Raw genomic sequence first — 21,322 nt, forward strand, 5'->3', positions numbered from 1 at the left:
CAATCAGAGAAAGACAAGTATCATGTGATCTTACTGATACGAGGAATTTGAGAAACAAGACAGAGGATCATAGGGGAAGGGAGGAAAATGTGAAACAAGATGAAACCAGAGAGGGAGACAAACCATAAGAGACTCTTAATCTCAGGAAACAAACTGAGGGCTGCTGGAGTGGTGGGGGGTGGAAGGGTTGGGGGGGTTGAGTGAGGGACACTGGGGAGGATATGTGCTATGGTGAGTGCTGTGAATTGTGTAAGACTGATGAATCACAGACCTGTACCTCTGAAACAAATAATACATTATATGTTAAAAAAGAAAGTGGGAAGGGAAAAATGAAGGGGGGGAAATCGGAGGGGGAGACGAACCATGAGAGACTATGGACTCTGAGAAACAAACTGAGGGTTTTAGAGGGGAGGGGATGGGGGGATGCGTTAGCCCAGTGTTGAGTATTAGGAGGGCACGTATTGCATGGAGCACTGGGTGTTATACGCAAACAATGAATCATGGAACACTACATCAGAAACTAATGATGTATGGTGACTAACATAACATAATAAAATAAAATAAAAGAATAATTGTGAGTTTAACAAATACCTTTTCATGACTCGATGTCTGATTTCTTTGCTATTCATTCAGTGTTTTGAAACTAGTTCTATCTCCTTTTACTACTATTCAGTTAAATACTACCTTGTTAATAGGCATATAACATAGATTGGCCAGATTCTAATGCAAGAGACATAAGACCATTACTTTATTAAGTCAGTGTGATAAAAAAAGACATATGAAATAACTATAAACCCCTCATTACTTTCTAATTGTATCTATAAACTCAGTTCAATCCTAATCAAAATACCAGTTAGATTTTTTTTAAGAACTTAATAAATGGGTCTAAAGTTTATATGGAAAGACATATGTATAGCCAGCTTAATTTTAAAAACAAGAATAAAGGAGTATTAAAATATAACAAAGCCTTAGTAATAAAGGCAGGATAATATTTGTGCAAGAACAAATCAATGAATGGAATAAAATAGAATGGACATATTAGACATAATAGAATAGAGCAGATGATAGAGATATACCAATGTATACAAATAATTATTGTTAATTTTGTGGTACCACAAAAGAATGAACAGAAGATAATTTAACAGATGTTTTTGGGAAACCTTGTTCTCTATATTTAATATATATAAGGAAATATATAACTGGATCCCTGCCAAAATCATACATGGATTAAAGACCTCAATGTGAATGTTGGAAGTATAAAACTAATAAAAGAAAATATAGAAAACTATTCCTGACCGAGCGAAATAAATAGCTCATTTTTCATTTTTTTATGTTAAAATTTCCAAATATATCAAAAGTAGAATAGAACAGGGGTGTCTGGCTGGCTCAGTAGGTAGAACATGTGACGCTTGATCTCTGGGTTGTAGTTTCAAGCCCCATGTGGGGCATAGAGCTTACTTAAAAAAAAAATAGTAGAATAGAATAATGAACTCCACATAGTCATCACTCAGATTTTATTTATTTATCTTTTTTTTTTTTTAAAGATTTTATTTATTTATTTGACAGCGAGAGACACAGCGAGAGAGGGAACAGAAGCAGGGGGAGTGGGAGACAGAGGGAGAAGCAGGCTTCCCTCAGAGCAGAGAGCCTGACATGGGGCTCGATCCCAGCACTCTGGGATCATGACCTGAGCCAAAGGCAGACGCCTAACGACTGAGCCACCCAGGCGCCCCATCACTCAGATTTTAAAATTAATAAGATTTTTATCATATTTTCTTCTTCTATCCCCTTTTTTCATTTTTTTTTACTTTACCAAATTATTTTAAAGCAAATCCAAGATTTTTTTATCATTTTATTCTTTATAGCCCCCAGTGTACTTTTAAAAATATGGCCATATTTTCTATGTGTGTCCACAATGCCATCAGTGCACCTATAAAAGATAGTAATCATTAGGTAATGACTTTTTTTTTAAATAAAGACTTTATTTATTTGACAGAGAGAGACACAGCGAGAGAGGGAACACAAGCAGGGGGGATGGGAGAGGGAGAAGCAGGCTTTTGCTGAGCAGAGAGCCCGACATGGGGCTCGATCCCAGGATCCCGAGATCATGATCTGAGCCGAAGGCAGATGCTTAATGACTGAGCCACCCAGGCGCCCCTAGGTAATGACTTTTAAAACAAGATTTCAAAATGTAAAATATTGATGCATTTGATTATATCAAGGTTAAGAATTTCTCTTCAAGGAAGAACACAGTAAAGATATGACAATGCAGAATGAAGACATTTGCATTATCTAAAACTGTTGAGATTAGTATCTAAAATAAACAAGGAACTCTTGCAAGTCAACAAGAAAATGACATCAAATTTATTTTTTTAAAGATTTTATTTATTTATTTGAGACAGAGAGAATGAGAGAGAGAGCACATGAGAGGGGGGAGGGTCAGAGGCAGAAGCAGGCTCCCTGCCGAGCAGGGAGCCTGATGCAGGACTCGATCTAGGGACTCCAGGATCATGACCTGAGCCGAAGGCAGTCGCTCAACCAACTGAGCCACCCAGGCGCCCCAATATGACATCAAATTTAAAGGGAAAATGGCAAAGGCTACAACTGGCAATTTATAAGAGCGCAAATCCAAAGTCCAAGAAGAATGTGAAGAGATGCTCAAAGTGACTAGTAGTTAGTGGAATTAAAATGAAAATAACAAAATATTACTTTACAACTTTTATCCTAAAAAAATTTGGCTAGCTAATGCCTCGTATTGGTGGGATATGTGCTGGTGAAGTGTAGGCAGTATAATCTGGGAGAGCAATCTGGCTCTACTTACTTAAATTAAGTTTACAGTATTCCAGGATCCAGCAGTTTTGCTCCCGGGTATACATCTCAAAGAAACTGTCACATAGATCCATTCAGTGGTGTGTGTAAGGATGTTTGTTATAGGGTTGTTTGTGATTGTGGAAAGTAGGAGACAATATGGGAGAGTGAATAAATGAAATATAGGGTACCAATCAGCAATTAGAAGCAAGGCAAAGATAGACACATAGCCACATGTGTGGACATTGAGAATATGGATGAGTAAAAAAAGAATGAAATATATAATAGAACACCATTTGCTTAAGAATACCTGAGCACAAAACACTGTACATTTTCCTAAAGTACATACAGCCAAAATACACATTAAGTACATAGTTTACAATAGTTTACAATAGTTTTCTGGGTGGGCGGGGGGGAGGAGGAGAAGAAAGGGGAAGTGGGAATGGAGTCTAAGGGTAAGAGAATAAATAAGTAGAGTAAGAGCAGAAACTTGCACATAACGGTGATGATAACGTACCGTGTACTGAAGAACGTGTCTAACTCATCTTTCTGTGCCCAGGCGGGGAAAGGGCTAGGAGGTGCATAGCAGAGACAGTGTATATATCTTTGGATGAGCCTAAAATAATGGGCAACTTCATCACAAGATTTGAGAAACTAAACTAGATGCCTGAAAAAATATCTTTCCTTTTGATTGAATCTCAATATTAGAAACTATTAAAGACTCCTGTGTAGAATAAAAAGGAGTCATGAAGTGCTCAAAAAAGCCCACCCTATATTTCTGGGTGTCTATCAAAGGGTCACAGGTGCCAACTGAAGTGCTCACAAGAGCCACATTTGGACCGGCTCAAGCAACTAAATAACAAACTAGTATCAGATTATAACCCAACATGTAAGTATCCATGAGTCTATACTAATATAAGTAAATGATTGAGTCCATTAATAAATGGGAAAGAAGACATAAATCTGTTTGTATGCAGAATTCCAAATAATTTGGGTAGATACTTAACCCATAATGAGGGGAGCATAACTCCCCACTCCTTAAGCATGGGCTATACAGACTTCCTTGCAGAGGACAGTATGGAAAGGGGACACAAAGAGTAACTTTGTGGTGGAGAAAGCTGACAGACACTGCCTCAGCATGGTGATAAAGGGCAGCCACAGCAGTCATAAATCATGTTGATAGTGTGTACCCTTAATATGATGTGATGAAAATGGCACTATACCCAGTGACCTTCTTACCAACACCCCATAACCCCAGTCTAATCATGAGGAAGAAAATCAGACGAATTCCAGCAGAAGGGCATCCTACAATATACCTGATCAGCATTTCACAAAACTGTTAAAGTCATCAAAAACAAAGTCTGAGGAACTGTTACAGCCAAAGGAGCCTAAGGAGGCATGAGAACTAAAATATAATTTGGTATCCTGGAACTGAAAAAGGACATTAGGTAAAAACTAAGGGTATCTAATAAGTATGGTTTTCAGATATGAATAGTGTATCAATATTGGTTCATTAATTATAACATGTACCATATTAATGTAAGATGTCACTAATAGGGCAAACTTGCGGTTTAGTGTGGGGTGGGGATGCAATGTGGGAACTCTTAGTGTATCTTCTCAATTTTTCTGTAAATCAAAACTGTTCTTGGGGCACTTGGGTGGCTCAGTCGGTTAAGCATCTGCCTTTGGATCAGATCATGATCTCAGGACACTGAGATCGAGCCCTGTGTCAGGCTCCTTGCTCAGTGGGGATTCTGCTTCTCCCTCTCCCTCTCCCTCCCCCCCCACCACTGGTGCTCTCTCTCTCTCTCTCTCTCTCCCTCCCTCCCTCTCTTCTGCACACTCACTCGCGTGTGCATACACTCTCTCTCAAATAAATAAAATATTAAAAAAAAACCCCACAACTGTTCTTCAAGAAAGAGATATGAAGTCAGTGGTCAATGGACTACCTTATAATATGCCCTGATTTGTTCCTCCATCCCCCTCTCTATATAAAAAAAAAGACTTTCCTTTCCTCCCTTCTAACTAGGGAAGTATTTTGTTTTCTTTTTCTTTTTTTCTTTAAGATTTTTTGTTTATCTGATAGAGAGAGAAAGAGCAAACACAAGTAGGGCAGGAGGCAGAGGGAGAGGGAGAAGCAAACTCCCAGGAAGCCCGACTCAGGGCTTGATCCCAGGGCCCCAGGATCATGACCTAAGTCAAAGGCAGATGCTTAACTGAGATGCCCCTAGTTTGGCCCCCTGAGCCACCCAGGTGCCCCTATTTTGTTTGTTTTCATTTCATTTTAGTTTTTTGCTAAACACAGAAAAGATCTTTGATCAGAGTGTGCTTGTCAAAGTTGAAGACAGATGCCTTAGCACCCTTGAGTAGATAATATAACTAAATAACTAGTTGGAACTTGAAGAGATTTCCAAGGCAGCTGAGAAATGGCCAGTATTATACACTGATAGTCAGTAGCTTCTAAATGTTAGAACAGTGGACCCATTCCTTTGCAGTCTTCAAAGTTCAACTAATGCAATTACAATGATAGGTTTTTGGTTTTTTTTTTTTTTAAGATTTTATTTATTTATTTGACAGAGAGAGAGACAGCGAGAGAGGGAACACAAGCGGGGGCAGTGGGAGAGGGAGAAGCAGGCTTCCCACCAAGCAAGGAGCCCCGATGTTAGGCTCCATCCCAGGACCCCGGAATCATGACCTGAGCCAAAGGCAGACGCTTAACAACTGAGCCACCCAGGCACCCCTACAATGATAGTTTTAACTGATCAGAAGTAACCACCATTGGAAGTCTAGTTGTAGGATCTCTGAGCACAGTGTTCAGACAGGATTCCCTGTTGGGGCTTTCATCTCCAGCACCTAGCATGGTGCCTGGAACCCAACAGTTACTTAACAAATGTTCATTGAATTCATGGTAATGTGCTCCTAGAGTTCAGTGCAGTATTAACAATATTTCACATATGGTTCTAATAAAGAGCTATATAGCCTAGCTGACAAAATAATTATTGCCCTCCCCCAAATCCTATTTATTTGATTTTTAAAAATATCTTCTAGTTCATGAAATTTATCTTTTATTAGTTCATCTACGATTAGTTTCAAATCTTTGAATAGCAGAACTGTTCTTTTATTATGAGGAAAGTTGGACCATGTCATTTGAAAAGTATCTTTCCCTAAGTATGTATAAATGTGCTAGCTTGAACTCAAAACTGGCCTATCAGGAATGCCTAATGTTTTCCTTGAGGAACCTCGAAGCAGTTGAATGTTACAATTTTTTTTAAAGATTTTATTTATTTATTTGACAGAGAGAGACACAGCGAGAGAGGGAACACAGCAGGGGGAGTGGGAGAGGGAGAAGCAGGTTTCCCGCGGAGTGGGGAGCCCGATATGGGGCTCGATCCCAGGACCCTGAGATCATGACCTGAGCCAAAGGCAGATGCCCAACGACTGAGCCACCCAGGCACCCCGAATGTTACAATTTTTGTGCGTATTTTTATTAGCTACAGAACCCTGCCAATTCACTAATGCTAATCTGCAAGTCCTATAATTATCACAAAAAAGTACTCTGGCAAATTAACCCCACTTCTCAATGCAAGCTTAATAGAAAAGAGTTATTTTGAAAGCTCAATGAACTATAAGCACTACTTTACAAAACACAGTGTAACACACTCATACTTTGAGATACAGTCTTAAATAGTTAAACAAATTCATTGGCATTAAGTGGTTACATTTCCATCCTTTATTTTTTCCTATTGACTTCATTACTTAAGATGTATCTGACTGGAGCTGGCAAAGGGCCTCCTGGAAGTGGGCAGCCATGGTGGAGGGGAGTGGAGGGAGCCCCATGTTTGTGAAGGAGCATATACATCATGGCAGATACATGTGATTTGAATAACTAGCTCCATTGGAATATCATTAAGAGAGTAATATTGGTTATAATCAGGAGTTAAGCAGTGAAACTGTGGATTCAAAGTAACTAATAATTGCTTCGTATAATCTAAGACTCAGAAAGACCCACAATAGAACGACTTCAAAGAAGTAAAATCAAAACACTGTCTTGAATGTTTTGATCACTGAAGCTGGAACAATAGGGATAACCATGAAAGCTTATCTCTAAAATAAGTTCTTGCAGGAGTCAGGGAGTGGAGACCAAAAGCAGACTCTTAGAAGAACTAACTTCAAAAAAGATTCTATATAATAAGGGTCAAACTGTTAGACTGAAATGATGAAGACCTCCCAGGGATTCTAGGTCATGCCTAAACCATCAAGGTCAGCACAGACATTTCTAGAGACCTAGTAAGAATACTCGCTCTTCCACCCTCAGCCCCACTCACGGCCCAGGTTAGGCATTGAAGTTCCCCACCAGCCGGTCGGACGGGGCAACAGGACAGGCCTCTTGAAACACAGAACTGGATACTTTAAACTGGATGCTGCGGTACACTGGAAGTCTCGTGAGAGCCAGTAAGTGCTGCCTGAGTGTCTGGGGAGATCAAACCCGAAGAGAGAGTGAGATAAGGAGAGAGTCGAGTCATTAGTCACCTCTTTTAACTAACTCTCTGAAGTTGGCTGGCTTCACACTAGACCTGCTGATTAATGGCAAAGAGAGAGCTCTTGCAATTCAACTTCTGTAAGTAGAAGGACATTTAAAGCCTCCCCCGAGCATTCGCTTCCTCTTTAAATGCTTCAGAACAAATCTCAGCCTCTGAGGCTGATCCTGGTTCTGATATTGCACATAGTCCTTGACGGGGAAGAGGGGAGGGCCCGGCTTGCCCTACTGGACGGGAACCCATGGTTCTCTGGCTTTTCACAGCATTCTCTCTAAGGGAGAAACAAAGTGACAAAATCATGGGACAAAATGGCAGCCCTGAGAGGTCATTACACTGTCAGTACACACAAGGTATTATGCTGAAGAGGAGAAAACTACTTGCAATTTTCTAAAGATAGTCTGGAGTTTGCCGAAGAAGTGCTTTTTGTTCAATTATCCCTTGTAGACAAATACATATGTAAAAGTTAAGAAAATTCAATACTGAGAATGTTTTTTCTGGCTTTGAAAATTTTCCTAGGGACGCCTGGGTGGCTCAGTCGGTTGAGCATCTGCTTTTGGCTCAGGTCATGATCCCAGAGTCCTGGGATCAAGTCCCTCATCGGGCTCCTTGCTCGGCAGGGAGCCTGCTGCTCCCTCCGCCTGCCACTCACCTGGCTTGTGTTCCCTCTCTCTCCGACAAATAAATAAATAAAATATTTAAAAAAAGAAAAAGAAATTTTTCCTAATACATAAGCAAGATTCTTACTTCCGGAGCCTCAACTACTCAGTTACCGAAACATATGGATAAGATGACAAACCCCACTATCAACCCAGCTGCTCAAACAGAAATCTGTGATTCCTCTCTTCTCATATCCAATCCATTAGTCTCATTAATTCTCCCCTCAAAATAGTTTAATTCATCCACTCTTCTCCATTTCCATGGCACCATGCTGGTCTAAATCATAATCATGTCTCACCTTAACTATTACAATATCTTTAAATAGAGGTTAAATAATCTTACAATAATCTTAAATAGAACTTACTCTTGTTTCTTTATAATCTATCTCATGGCAGCCAGAGAATTTTTTAAATAATCTCTATGCCCTATGTGGGGCTCAAACTCATGACCTTGAGATCAAGAGTCATATGCTCTACCAACTAAGCCAGCTAGGCACCCCAAGTCAGAGGAATATTTTTGAAACTCCATGAGATCATGTTACTCATGAGAGCGTGTCATCTTCAATAGCTTCCTTCCAAGGCCATACATGATCTGATCCCTATCTACCTCTCAACTGCATTTCCTGCCACATCCTGCCTGAACACCACTGGCCTGTTTGGAGTTCCTTGACTAAAGCCAAACTTCTATCTGCTTCAGGGATTTTGCCCTCATTTCCTCTGGCTGTAATGCTCACCTCCTATGACTGGTTCTTTTTGTCCTTTAGGTCTTAGCATAAGTGTCCTTTCCACAGATAGGATCTCTCTGATCAACTTGTCTTGTCTCCTTCTCCAGTTATTGTCCCTGTACTAGAATCTCCTGTTTATTTTGTTCACAGCATTTATAATTTGCAATCGTCCTATTTATTTATTAATGTATATGCTTATTGTTGGTCTCTTCTCACCCACAACAGAATCTAAGCTCCTGGGCAGGAACGACATTTGTCTTGTGACATCACAGCATCTCCAATACTTAGAACAGTGCCTAGAATATCTTAGATATTCAGTGAATATTCATGACATGAATGAACAAAGAAAGCTCATCTAGAGTAAAAGTTGGCAAACTTTTTCTGTAGAGGGCCAGAGAGAAAATATCTTAGCCTTCGTCACTTAAAAATCTCTGTTGCCTATTCTTTTTCATGGAAAAAACATTCTTGGTTCTTTTTTATTTTATTTTTTTGAAGATTTTATTTATTTATTTGACAGAAAGAGACACAGCGAGAGAGAGGGAACACAAGCAGGGGGAGTGGGAGAGGGAGAAGCAGGCTTCCCCCCGAGCAGGGAGCCCGATGCGGGGCTTGATCCCAGGACCCTGGGATCATGACCTGAGCCAAAGGCAGATGGCTGAACGACTGAGCCACCCAGGCGCGCCACCATTCTTGGTTCTTATAAAAACAGACCACAAGCTGGATTTGACCCAAGGGCCATAGTTGCTAGCCCCTGATATAGATTAAGAAAGAAGTTTATCTATGACCTCAGTTATCTCTAATGCCTAACTTTTGCATACTTGTTGGAGTTCTAGGTTGTAGTATACAAATTGGAATAGATGCACCAGCCGTTACTCCTTTGCCCAAGATCCCTTCTTAGTGACCCTGTTCCACTCACAGTTCCTGGAAAGACAGCTCTACATACTACTTATTTCCTCAACAATTAGTACTCACTACACTCATGGGTGATTGAACTAGAGCTGAACACTACCCTAATCAGATAATGTCTCTAGAAATTTGAAATTGGGCTACTAAAACTGAACAAATTACATGCTGATGGGCTCTTGATCTAAAGTAGTTGGGTAGGTCCATGATAAACTAAAACCAATTATAAGCTCATATTTTAATTCATTTTTAGAATAAAGGTACCACAGTAAAAAGATCAGTCTACTAAGGAATCTTGAGAAAGGAGAGGCACAGATAGAAACACAGACCTGAAGCCACATGGTCCTAGGGAGAAAGACTGGCCTTGGGTCTTGATCGTCCAGCTCCATGTCTCATATGGTCTGGGTGTACTTTGCTTATGTCCTTGGACATCTACGAAGTGTCTATTGTTATCTGTTCTTAACTGACCTAATTTGAGAGAGTTTCTATTCCTGACAAGAGGAATGGGTGTTTCACATTACCATCAAAACTATCAATCAATACACACGTATCTAATGGATGTCTATATTTAAGACACCTGATAGACAGGCTGAGGGCAAACAAATATGTATAAGAGATTTTTATTGCCCTCCAGGAGGGTAAGTTTAGTTGAGGGATGACACAAAGATACATGAAGTGATAATTAGCAGTGCAAGGCTGTATATGGTAAGTACCACATGACACGATTCTGCGAGTCCAAGACTTTTTAAGAATCAATTTTAATAGTCTTTAAAGCAAAATGAAAGTAGAAGCTGAGGAAATAATGGCTATTGTTTCAAAAGAGCCACATAATAACGAAGTTTCACAAATTTATCAGAATTATACTTTTATCTAAGTATTTAAGGCACATTTTAGCAAAATTTCAAAACTGCTGACCATGAGTCAAATCTATTCAGATTAAGAATAAACCATTCTTGTGCTCTTTCTGAAAGAGATAATGACTATCCTCAGAATATCTAAAAAGTGTTTGGTCTTAACAACAGAGGATAGATAAAGTCCCTGGCATGTCCAAAGTGAACTCTTGGGTATTTCATCAATACGGGCATCATGTTACCAATCGTTTTAAAAAGGCACTGCCTGATATTGTCTCTGCTGACAAAACTCAGTAAAGCAATCGCTAGAGACATGTGTCTGATGTGAGTGCATGTAAGAACTAGTTTTTCTGAACCTAGATTTGTAGAAATACCATCTTCTAAGGATGCTTGCTCTAAGAGCATCTCAATCTAAAGTAGAAAGAAACTCTGTAAAGGCAACAAGTTTATTAGGATTTTTTAAAGTACATTTTTTATCAAAACATGTTTAAAAGGAAACAAAGATGGGAGATGCGGAATAAGGGGTTGTCTGTCATACCAATGCATAGAAATCCAGCATATATATCATGATCTGCTGTTTTGTCCCCAAATGGTGTTCCTCGTCTTCCATCAGGTATATACGCTTGATACAAAACCGAGTATGAGTCAGTGATCTGTGTTCACGTACGAGTGCTGACATTACTATACCAGTTAATGAGTCAGCGGTTCTCAAACTTAAACGTGGATTGGAGTCACCTGGAGGCTTGTTGGAATACAGATTTACCAGGCCCCACTCCCACGATGTCTGACTCAGTGGGGCTGGGGTGGGCCTGAGAATCTGCATTTCTCTCAAGTTGCCCAGGTGCTGCTGGTCTGAGGCAACACATGGAGAACAATTGAACTAATGACCACTCTGTTCGTGTAAGCTCCCGCCCCTCTTACTAGCCCGGACACTCGGGGGAGTCCACTAGAACAGTTTGAAGAAACAATCCGAGCTGGTTTTCTTATGAAATCTATTGCTCCAAGTCATACAGTGGCTTGGAGGATTCTGTCTGTAATGCTGATTGATTTTTAGTTTCCTGTCTTCACATAAGGCTCAGTGCCAGCCGATAACGGTCGCTTAGTAAAGAGGCACACATAACAGGCACCAAGGAGACTGCCCGCCAGGAACCACTGCAGATGCAAACCTCCCCAAAGTGGAACAGGCTGGATCACACCGACGACTCCGCGACAGTGCTGGGCCAGGCCAGTTTCGGTGTCTGGCAAGGACTGTCTCTGGAGTGCTGACACGTGCTGCAACACGGCTGTGCCTTGAAAGCATTACGCAAAGTCAGAGAAGCCAGTCCCCAAAGATTCTATTATAGTATATGATTCTACTCACATGAAAGTCCGCAACAGGAAAGCCTATAGAGACAGAGAGTAGATATGTAGTTTTAGGGCTGATGTGGGCAAGGGGGGAGTCAGGCAGTGGGGGAGGACGTTAGCTAAAGGGTACAAGGTGTCTTTTTGAAGTGATGCAAATGTTCTAATCAGAGTGATGGTTGCACTCGTCTGTAAATAGACTAAAAACCAATGATTTGTGCACGTCAAGTGAGTGACTGCTGTGGTATGTGATTTCTATCTCAATAAAGTGCATACTTCATTCATCTTTATACCATGCTCATTGTCTTCCTACTCTTGTGCATATCCAGACTGTCTCAAACACAAGGCAACGCACTAATATCAATGGCCATATCTAAAAGCAAAGAAGGGATTCCCAAAATATGATTAAGCCTGTGGTACCTATTATTTTGATCCAAAGTGAAAGAAAAAAGGTACAAAAAAGCACCAAAGGTATAAGACTGACAAAACAGGAAAAATGTTTTCTGACTTCTTTGAGGAGGTGATTTATAAAATTTAAGTGCTCCAAGTGTGAGACTTAGGAGGAAACCGTTGAGGCCTCCACTCCAGGACGCACAGTTTGAAGGGGAGCATAAGGTCGAGGCCCCAGAAAGCATTGCTATATGTCCTTAGGTATAAAGATGGCGTTAAGAAGCTAAATAACATTTCCTCTCAAGGGCAACAGGAGACACTGGAAAGGAGGTGTGAGGAAAAAGGACCTGAACAGTCCAGGCCTTGAACACAGAAAAAGGAAAGGCTTCAGAAGATGAAACTCATCCCAGAAGCAAATTATGTTAGAGTTCATGAATGTATTCACAAGACATTTTCTGAGGACATATACTGGCCCCCAATACTGTGGTCAGATACCATCCTGGGCTCAAGCAATATCAAGAAAAAAGATGCCACATCACCCCTCAAAGAGCTTATTATCTAGTGGGAAAACTGGACAAACCAGAGGTCACAGTACTTTCTGATGACCACTTTGATAAATGGTGCTTTGCAAGCCCAGAAGAGGGACAGGTAAATTATACTGTGGGCTCAGAGACAGCTTCCTGTAGAAAATAACCTTGGAACTGAATTTTAAAGGACAGGTAGGAGTTAGCTAGCTAGAGAATGAGGAGATAGTGTGTGACAGGTCTGACTTAAGAGCAGGTGGGAAACCCCAGGTTTGGAAGGCACCATTGGCAGGGCCTGGGTCCTCCATAGTCCCAGCATCTGCAGACCAGATCTACCATGGTCCTAGATTTCCCTGGGCAACTTGACCCATGGGATCTGGTGACATCACTTCCTCCTGTTATTCCTCCAGCCCTAGGACTTACTGTTGGTAGTGGCTTGTTACTGTTGCTCATCTCTGGTTGCCTCACCATCCCAAATGACTTCTTAGCTCTTTCATCAGCTGTGTAATCGATTCACCGAAGTAAATGTCCTCTGGTCCAAAGACAAAAAAAGAGCAGGTGGGAAGACATAGAAACAACCAGTTCCATTTCTGACTGGAAGCTGCAATTAACTGTGAATAGCTGGGGTGAACCAAATGTGTGAGAGGAGAGAAACAAATAAAATAAGACAAGTACAGGGGCACCTGGGTGGCTCAGTTGGTTAAGCATCTGCCTTCAGCTCGTGTCATGATCCTGGGGTCCTGGGTTCGAGCCCCACATTGGGCTCCCTGCTCAGTGGGGTGTCTGCTTCTCCCTCTGCCTGCCGCTTCCCCTGCTTGTGTGTACTTGCTCTCTCTCTCTCAAATAAATAGATACTACTCTTTAAAAAAAATAAGACAATTATGGTGTTAGGTACCAAACTGAAAGAAACAGGGAGCCATTGACTAAACAGGGATCTGATTAGCATTTGGTAAGATCACCTTGAAAGCAATGTAGGGAATGGGTTTACTGGGATTGGCCGTGGACAAATCAGCAGCAGAAGAACCATTTAGGAAACTGTTCAAATAAATCCTGGTAAGGGATGATGCTGGCATGGACTAGGCAACAGTTCTCAAACATTTTGTTCTCAGGAGCCCTTCACATTCTTGAAAATTATTAAAGTCTCCAAGATGGCTACCTTAGTTCTAGACATATTCAGACACAACAATGTGATAGAAGACAGATGAACAGTTAATGAATATTTGTGTTTAAAAGCCAAGATAACTTTTCTCAAAAGTCCCTCAGCTGACTCTCTCCCAGTGCTTAAACCATTCACTAGAAAGTTGGGGGTGGGGGAAGAGGGAGCATCATGTTTGATTTAAACCAATCATGATTCATTCTCTGGCGTCCAGTCACCTCTGAAGCTCACAGAGGTGCCTACTAGTAAGGAAGAAAGTGGGAGGGTAAGTGCTATTGGGTAAGCAGCTACCAGGGCAGCTATAGGATTCATCAGTGTAGAAGTTATCAGTGGAAATCTCATGTCTACTGGTAATTAACCAGAGAGGCAATAAAGTAAGCTGAGCTAAGAACTGAGGACTGAACTCTGAGGAACATGGACACTTGAGGAATGAGCAAAGGAAAAGGAAGCTCTGAAAGAAACTTCTGGGGCAGAAGGTACAGTGGTTAAGAGTGTGTGTTCTGGGATGCCTGGGTGGCTCAGTCATTAAGTGTCTGCCTTCGGCTCAGGTCATGATCCCAGGGTCCTGGGATTGAGCCTCACATCGGGCTCCCTACTGGGCGGGAAGGCTGCTTCTCCCTCTCCCACTCCCCCTGCTTGTGTTTCCTCTCTCACTGTCTTTCTCTGTCAAATAAATAAATAAATAAAATATCTTTTTAAAAAAGGGGGGGGCCCTGGGTGGCTCAGTCATTAGGCGTTTGCCTTCGGCTCAGGTCATGATCCCAGGGTCCTGGGATCGAGCCCCACATTGGGATCCCTGCTCCGCGGGAAGCCTGCTTCTCCCTCTCCCACTCCCCCCGCTTGTGTTCCCTCTCTCTCTGTGTCTCTCTGTCAAACACATAAATAAAATCTTAAAAAAAAAAAAGAGCATGTGCTCTGAGTCAGACTGTTGGAGTTGGATGCTACTAACCTCATTAGCTGTCTGATCTGAAGAAAATCGCTTAGATTTTCTTTTCTTTTTTTTAAGATTTTATTTATTTATTTGACAGAGAGACACAGAGAGAGAGGGAACACAAACGGGGGGAGTGGGAGAGGGAGAAGCAGGCTTCCCGCGGAGCAGGGAGCCCGATGTGGAGCTCGATCCCAGGCCCCTGAGATCATGACCGGAGCTGAAGGCAGATGCTTAACGACTTGAGCCACCCAGGCGCCCTCGCTTAGATTTTCTATACCTAAGTTTTCTCATCTAGAAAATGGGGGGATTAATTATGCCTGTTTCATTAGTGCTGTTAAGAGGGAGGATTAAGCACAACAATGTGTGTGGTTGGCCCAGAACCCTTAGTAAATGAGGGCTATTGTATTATTCATGTTAATATTAATGAGGATCTGCTTCAGAGATGGAAAGATAATCAGATGTAACCAAAGCCAGGAGAGTAGAGAATTTTTAAAATATCGCTGATGGTAAGTACAGAAAGAAGTCATAAGGTAAGGACCATCATGAAATGCTTATGGGTTGTCCTATTTGCAGTTTTAGCATCTACTATTAGCATATATTAAATTAGCAGTCCACAAGTTTTATTTATTATTTATTAAGTTTTTAATTTTAATTCCAGTATAGTTAACACACAGTGTTACATTGGTTTCAGGTATACGATATGATTCAACAATTCTATACATTATTCAGTGCTCGTCATGATATGATAAGTATACTCTTAATTCCCATAACCTATTTCACCCATCCCCCCCGGACCCATCTCCCTTCTAGGAACCATCAGTTTGTTCTCTATAGTTAAGGGTCTGTTTCTTGATTTCTCTCTCTCTTTTTTTTCTTTTGTTCATTCATTTTGTTTCTTAAATGCCACATATGAGTGAAATCTTACGATATTTGTTTTTCTCTGACTTATGTCACTTAGCATTATGCTCTCTAGCTCCATCCATGTCATTGCAAATGGCAAGATTTCATTCTTTTTTTTTTTTTTTGGCTGAATAATATTCTATTATATATGTGTATATCTATTCCAGTATATATACATAACATATATATCACACTTCTTCTTTATCCATTCATCAATCGATGGACACTTGGGCTACTTCCATGGTTTGGCTATTCTAAATAATGCTGCTATAAACATAGGGGTGCATGTATCCCTTTGAATTAGTATTTTTGTATGTTTTGGCTAAATACCCAGTAGTGCAATTACTGGATGGCTGGGTCGTAGGGTAGTTCTATGTCTTCCACAGTGGCTGCACCAGTTTGCATTTCTTCCAACAGTGTGCAAAGTTTTCTTTTCTCCATATCCTCACCTTCACTTCTTTCTTATATTTTTGATTTTCGCCATTCTGACACAGTTTTATTTTTTTACAAAAACTCCAGGGGCGCCTGGGTAGCTTAGTCAGTTAGGCCTCTGCCTTCAGCTCAGGTCATGATCTCAGGGTCCTGGGATCGAGTCCGGAGTGGGGCTTCCTGCTCAGTGGGGAGTCCACTTCGCCCTCTCCCTCTGCCCCTCCACCACCCCACTCCCTGCTTGTGCTCTTTCTTTCTCTCTCAGATAAATAAATAAAATCTTTAAAAAACACAAAAAAGAAAACAAAACAAAACTCCAGTTAAACTTTCTGTACCTGTAGCTGCCTGCAGGATTTACATTTTATCCACTGTAGTGTATTTAACCTTTGGTTTTAGTTAAGCGCTCTAGCTTGACAAGATCAGTTTGAAACTTTGGTCTATCATGCTTACATTAGGTGGCTTTTCCACTGTTAATGCCATCTATATATTAAATGAGTGTGTCTTGTATATTTTTATCCAATCTTATAACAGGTAAGTCATAAGAATATTTAAAAGAGAAGTACTTTTCTCTAAATTTCATTCCATTTCCTCATCAGTAAAATAAGTATAATTATATTTATTTCATGTAGGGTTGTGATAAATAAGTAAATGCCTGAACATGCTTAGTATCGTATCTACACAAAGGTGTTCCTAAATTCTTCCTTGTTTCCTCCTCTTCTTCCTGATATTGTTCCTTTCCTTTTTTCTTTTTAAATTTCTTTAAAACATTGCTTTAATATATTGCCTTGCTTATAAAGAGAAATCACATATAGAATAGAACAATGTTTTGAAATCCAATTGGCTAGCATAGATTAAATTGAATTTCATGTTTTGAATTGATAACAATTCCCTAAAGTGAAGATAAAGGCATAAATACACTTCAATCTCCTTTCTCATGACCCCCTAATCCCCACTCACACACTATACCTCACACCCCCTCTTCCCACATCCCCTCAAGCCCCTCAAAGCAGATCATAGTCACTTCACTGTTAATAGAAATATAATCATTGAGTACCTATGATGTGCACAGCATCAAGTTAGGGCTAAAGATAAATAGTAGGAGCCAAAAACAACTCTGTTTTTAGTCCTAATGTACTCAAGTACCAGGATTTAATCTCCTCAGGGTAAAATCTCTCCTTTCCCCTATAAATCAATTACCTTATGCTAACACACATGGGGGAAAAAAAGTTACAAGAACCTTTCTGGATTTTTGCCCTGTCTTCCAGGTAACATGCACATTTCATACATGTATTCCTTCATGCTTTCAACAAATATTTCTGAAGCCCTTATTATGTGCCAGACATGATTATAAATACTAGGAATACTGTAGAGAGCAAGACAGGCAAGGTCCCTATTCTCACAGGATTTACATTCTGGACGGGGGAAGCATATAATAAATACACAAAAAAGTACATGAACAAGACGGTGTTAGAAGTAAATGTGATGTAGAGTATTTGAACAAGTTTACATGCTAGAATGTAGTTCCTTTAGACTGGGTGGGGAGGAAAAGCCCCATTGAGCAGGTGACATTTCAGCTGAGACCTGACTCACAAGAAAGAACCAGTCACACTAAGATCTAAAGAACATTCCAGGCAGAAGGAACACTAGTACAAAGCCCCAGAGGGAGGGATGAAATTGCTGTGTTCAGAGGGCTGAGAGGAGGCCAGTGTGGCTGGATGATAGCACCTGAAGGGGAGAGTGGTGTGAGATAAAGGGGGAGAGCCAGGGGCCAGGTCATGCTGGCAGGACCTCAAAAACATGGAGGCCTGTTAGAATCTCTTGGGAAGCTTTAAAAACTATGTGGGGCCCTCCTCCAGGGATTCTCATTCACTTAGCCTGAGGTAGGGCCCAGCCACCAATAGTTCGCAGAGGTTGAAAATCAGTGATGTCTGGTCTTCACAAGCCATGGTGGGGGATTTGTTTTTTTCTCCTAAGTGGGATAGGAAATCACTAAAGGATATTAAGCAGAAGAGTGATGGAATTTGAGTAATTTATTTAAAAGATCCCTCTAGCTGCTGTATGGAGAGTGAATTGTAGTGGATCAAGAGAGGAGGCAGGCTATTACTGTCTTTTTGTGGACATAGGTTTTCTTTTCTCCTGGGTAAACACCTAGGAATGGAATTGCTGGAAACAACCCAGATGTCTATCAAAAGGTGAATGGATAACCAAATTGTGATATGTTCATACAATAAAATATTATTCAGCAATAAAAATAAGAACTACTGATACCTGCAATAACATGGATGAATCTCAAAACCATTGCATGTTAAGCAAAACCAACCAGACAGAAAACAGTATGTGCTATTCTATTCCTTTTATGAGGTTTAAGAAAAAGTAAAACTAGTCTAATCTATGGTGATAGTAATCAGAAGTGGCTGCCTCTAGTGGGTAGGAACTGGCTGGAAGGGGGTTACTAGGGAATTTAGTAGGGTAGTGGAAATGTTCTACATCTTGATTACATAAGTGTATGCTTTTATCAAAACTCATTGAAAACTTAGGATCTGTACATTTCATAGTGTGTGAATTTTGCCTCAATTAAAAAAAAACAAAGGATACTACTACACACCAAGTAGAGTGGCTTAAAAAAAAAAGAAAGAAAGAAACCAATACCAAGTACTAAATAAGATGTGGAAAACTGGATATAGAACTCTCATATTTTATTGGTGGGAATGCAAAATGGAAAATAGTTTGGCAATTTCTTATAAAATTAAATGGGCACTTAGCATATGACTCAGCAATCTCACTTCTAGGTATTTACTCAAGAGACATAAAATATGTCATGCAAAGACCTGTAAGTGAATATTTATAGAGCAGGGATTACAGTTAGAAGGCTATTTGTAGTGTCCTGGTGAAAGATGATGGTTTAGTCTAGGCTGATAGGAATAGAGATGAAGAGAAGTTAACCAATTCATGATATGTTCTAGAGGTAGAACCTCATTGCTGCTTGTGTGAGAAGAAGAGAGGGATCAAGAATGACTTAGATTTTTGGTATGAGCATCTGGGTGGTTGACGATGCCATTTACAGAGCTGTAGAAAACTGAGAAGAGTAGGTTAGGGGGAAGGAAAGTTGATGGTTCTTTTTTAGCCATGTTAAGTATGAGATGTTTATTAGACTTCGTGGACATTTTAACTATGATGAGAAGTGGCAATAGAATGCTGTTCCTTTAAGTTGTGATAATAGAGTCAGCAAGAGGCCTATGAGACACAGCTTGACATACTTTAATGTCTAAAATTGTGGATCAAACAGAAAGAATAGGGGAAAAATCAGGATGAGATGAAGCAATACGTAGTTTAATCCACGCAATGGTATAGTCACATGAGTGGAGGTTTATAGGAGCTAATAGACTTAAAATTAGATAATGACATGTTTTAGATTCAGGGGTGTGGCCGATAGGACCATTCCTTATTAGTTATCTACTGCTACATATCAAAATCTCCCAAAGTTCAGAGGCTTAAAACACTAGTAAATGTTTACTATCTCACAGTGTCTATGGCTCGTGGGAGCAGGGATTTTGCGTTTTGAACAGGAATCACCTGCTTGCTCTTAGTGTCAGTCAGGGCTACAGTTAGCTGAAGGCTTGACTGGGGCTGGGGGATCTGTTTCCCAGATGGGTGATTCATACACATGGCAGGTTAACACTGGCTGTTGGCAGGAGGATTCAATTCCTTGCCGCACAGACCTCTGCGTAGGGCTGTATGAGTACGTGGCTTCCTCCAGAGCAAACGATCCAGGAGCACACAAGGTAGAAGCGATGTCTTTTATGACCTTGCTTCAGAAGTCACTCTGCAGCATTTCCACGGTATCTTATTGGGTACACAGGTTAGCCCTGTTTGGAATGGAAACGTCTACCCAGGGAAGTGACTATCAGGAGGTGAGAATCATTGCAGGCTATTCGGTGGTACTGGTGACAGGCAACTCTCTTTGTATGTTTTCGAGTTTATGATACATTAAGAGTATAAAGGGACTTGGGTGCCTGGGTGGCTCAGATGGTTGGGCGTCTGCCTTTGGCTCAGGTCATGATCCCAGGGTCCTGGGATCGAGTCCCGCATCGGGCTCCCTGCTCGGCGGGGAGCCTGCTTCTCCCTCTGCCTCTCTCTCTCTCTCTCTGTCTCTCTGTCTCTTATGAATAAAGGAATAAAATCTTTAAAAAAAAAAAAAAAGAGTATAAAGGGACTCACCCGGATGGTGGTGTCATGAGCAAAGTTCCCTTAGATATTTGTGGCTCCAAACCTCACATGCAATTCAACCAACTCCGGAAGATCTGCTCAAAAGATTTTGAGAAAATAAACTTTTTAAAAAAGCAATAATACATTACATGTTAAAAAAAAGAAGATGATAATAGGAAGGGAAGAATGAAGGGGGGGGAGTCGGAGAGGGAGACGAACCATGAGGGATGATGGACTCTGAGAAACAAACTGAGGGTTCTAGAGGGGAGGGGTGGGGGAGGGATGGGGTGACTGGGTGATAGACACTGGGGAGGGTATGTGCTCTGGTAAGCGCTGTGAATTGTGCAAGACTGTTGACTCTCAGATCTGTACCTCTGAAACAAATAATGCAATATATGTTAAGAAAAAAAAAAGAAGAAGGTAGCGGGAGGGGAAGAATGAAGGGGGGGAAATCGGAGGGGTAGACGAACCATGAGGGACGATGGACTCTGAAAAACAAACTGAGGGTTCTAGAGGGGAGCGGGTGGGAGGATGGGTTGGCCTGGTGGTGGGTACTGAGGAGGGCACATTCTGCATGGAGCACTGGGTGTTATGCACAAACAATGAATCATGGAACACTACATCTAAAACTAATAATGTAATGTATGGGGATTAACATAACATAATAAAATAAAATTTAAAAAAAGCAATAAGCATGTTTTTAAATGGTGGGAAGGTTTATAATTAAATATAGAAATGTGTAAGGAAATCGAACACCTTGTATTAGTATTTTTGTGTAAAGAAATTTGTACATTTAGTATTTTAAGTATTTAGAGTGTTTAAGAGAATATGGCCTATTAGAGTAACAACACATTATATGTAGAGTTAATTTAAAATGTGTAATCTAGGGGCGCCTGGGTGGCTCAGTCAGTTAAGTGTCTGCCTTCGACTCAGGTCATGATCCCAGGGTCCTGGGATCGAGTCC

General features: G+C 40.7%; 1 protein-coding gene across 5 annotated transcripts in view; it reads left to right on the plus strand.

Annotated features, from left to right (window-relative positions):
- Positions 1 to 21,322, plus strand: part of JADE1 (jade family PHD finger 1) — a 293,290-nt gene that overhangs the window by 189,850 nt on the left and 82,118 nt on the right. The gene's annotated exons all lie outside the window — the stretch shown is intronic.

Source organism: Mirounga angustirostris, unplaced genomic scaffold (genome assembly GCF_029215605.1).
Source record: "Mirounga angustirostris isolate CCGP_5_RB_7025 unplaced genomic scaffold, mMirAng1.0.hap1 SCAF_2, whole genome shotgun sequence".
NCBI classification, from domain to species: domain Eukaryota; kingdom Metazoa; phylum Chordata; class Mammalia; order Carnivora; family Phocidae; genus Mirounga; species Mirounga angustirostris.